Source organism: Babylonia areolata, chromosome 32 (genome assembly GCF_041734735.1).
Source record: "Babylonia areolata isolate BAREFJ2019XMU chromosome 32, ASM4173473v1, whole genome shotgun sequence".
NCBI classification, from domain to species: domain Eukaryota; kingdom Metazoa; phylum Mollusca; class Gastropoda; order Neogastropoda; family Buccinidae; genus Babylonia; species Babylonia areolata.
This window is the reverse complement of record NC_134907.1, coordinates 20,238,936-20,241,435: the sequence shown is the minus strand read 5'-3', so window position 1 is coordinate 20,241,435 and position 2,500 is coordinate 20,238,936. Positions and strand designations below refer to the sequence as shown.

Below are 2,500 nucleotides of genomic sequence, written 5' to 3'. Positions count from 1 at the left end.
TGGGACATATATGGTAAAATGAAACACAGAAAAAGACCAACAGATGGTAAAGTGGGACATATATGGTAAAATGAAACACAGAAAAAGACCAACAGATGGTAAAATGGGACATATGGAAAAGGCCAAGAGATGGTAAAACGGGACATATGGAAAAGGCCAAGAGATGGTAAAATGGAACACTGACAAACAACAACAGACGTCAAGCAGGCACATATAGCAAAGTATATAAAAACTGGGAGGCACATCAATCCACACTGCTGAGTGACAAAACAGGCAAACTCTCAATGCAGGATGAGCGACAACTCGAAGCAAATGACAAAGCGGAACGATCATTATCTCAAAGTGAAAAGACACAAAGTAAGACAAATCGCAAATCGAGGAAAATGACTGCGGAACAGACATCAACTCCACATGTGGACAAAGTGGGGAGGGCGTTGGGGGGGGGGGGGCAGATGGCAAAAATCACCATTAAACAAGAGACAAGGTCAGCGAAGCAACAATGTCAGAAAATGCACAAAGGGAAGATAACAAAACGAGAAAGCAGGCAAAGCAGAGCACGAGACTCGGAAAACAGGCTATTCTGAACATACTGCAGAGTTAAAAACAATACTATACAAGACAGAAAAAATAGATGCGTGGTAACAAAAACGGTGGGAAAGCCAGCTTGAAGAAAACGCATTACAACGTTGAAGCATTGAACAGAAGATGAGGCAGAAGGATGCCATACAACAGGGTTGTTTTTTTGGGGGGTGGGTGGAGAGTAGGTCGAGGGTAGAAAAGAAAACGACACACGTGACCCATCACGTGACCCAGCACCTGCGCACTTCTGCACCCAACAGGCGCGAACCTGCACGCGCGGCGTGTCGTTCGGAATGCAGTTGCCACGCACGTGCCCACCACTCCCCTCCCCACCACCACCACTCTCCTTAGAGCTAGGGGACTGAAACGAGGTCTGTGTGCACGCGATACTTCTGGATTGTCGGCCCTGGCCGCACGTGGCGCTGCAGGCAGACCAGGACGACCAATCAGCGTACACTGCAAGTCATTCAGTCACTCTGGTTACAGCCAAGCTCCAGCGAAACACGTCCACACACGCAAAAAACAGGCTAGAACGAGAAGTCGATGAAAGAACACGAACACTAACGAACAAACATAACACTGTTCCATGCACGTGCTCAACGGGAAAGAACCCTGCCTTGTGTGGGTTCTGTGTCAGTATTCTGTCTGTCAGTTACTGACAGTTGGGCCAACAGCAAAATGAGAGCTGCATGATCAATGGTTTCTCCATTGCAGTGGGAAGTCATTTACATCTTAGTCTTGTGAAGGAATATGACTCTCAATCTAGGGGACAAGATTGCACTGGCTCTAATGCTGCAGCCTTGGGGGCCAGCTGGCCTTTGGGAACCATCCCAGCGCAAACTGTCCATTGAACACTCTTGGCCGAGAGAGTGGGGATTAACTTGGGCAAAACACTCCCCACAATAATCAAATTCTAACCCAGATAGTTGGGACAGCAGTTACCTCCTCTGCTGTTTTGATGGTATCGGACCCGACTGACTATCATACATCATACAATTACCGCACCTAGGAAATTGCTGGCATGCACAATTTGAGAAGAATAGGCGCTCTTGTTAAATGTCAACTGAAAATGTCGATCGTTGAAACTTTGGCTCCCGATCCAAGGGTTACAGGATAAAAGAAAGATATTTTAACGTTGACTTCATATTGTTCAGTAGACGGGTGCAACAGCCGAGTGGTTAAAGCGTTGGACTTTCAATCTGAGGGTCCCGGGTTCGAATCACGGTGACGGCGCCTGGTGGGTAAAGGGTAGAGATTTTTACGATCTCCCAGGTCAACATATATGCAGACCTGCTAGTGCCTGAACCCCCTTCGTGTGTATATGCAAGCAGAAGATCAAATACGCACGTTAAAGATCCTGTAATCCATGTCAGCGTTCGGTGGGTTATGGAAACAACATTCCCAGCATGCACACCCCCGAAAGCGGAGTATGGCTGCCTATATGGCGGGGTAAAAACGGTCATACACGTAAAAGCCCACTTGTGTGCGTACGAGTGAACGTGGGAGTTGCAGCCCACGAACGCAGAAGAAGAAGTAGTTCAGTGAAAAAAAACTCTGGACCCAGCTGTCTCTCTGTTTTTGTGTTTCCCATGTTCTGGTCTTCACTGGAACTGGAGAGCACGGTATTTTGTTTTTTTCGTATTCAGTGTTCCATACTCTTGTCTTACTTCTGTTATTAAATCTTTACAACACAGAAAGATATTTCAAACTCAGGAAAATTGTATTTGGTCACCTGTGCTGCAGTAATTATAACAAAATAAATATGAAACTTTGCACAAATAGATAAATGAAATTTCACCACATTCCACACGAACAAATTCAAGACAAATAATCATTTTTTTCTATATTAGAGTATGACTGTCATCAGTAAGTGAGTGTGTGTGTGTGTGTGTGTGTGTGTGTGTGTGTGTGTGTGTGTGTG

General features: G+C 45.7%; 1 pseudogene across 1 annotated transcript in view; it reads right to left on the bottom strand.

Moving 5' to 3' along the window:
• LOC143276733 (uncharacterized) overlaps nt 1-2,500 on the bottom strand; it is a 103,541-nt pseudogene that overhangs the window by 14,898 nt on the left and 86,143 nt on the right. Inside the window, exon 8 of the transcript XR_013053610.1 lies at nt 817-1,035. The product of XR_013053610.1 is annotated as an uncharacterized LOC143276733 (transcript). The remainder of the gene's footprint in view (nt 1-816; nt 1,036-2,500) is intronic.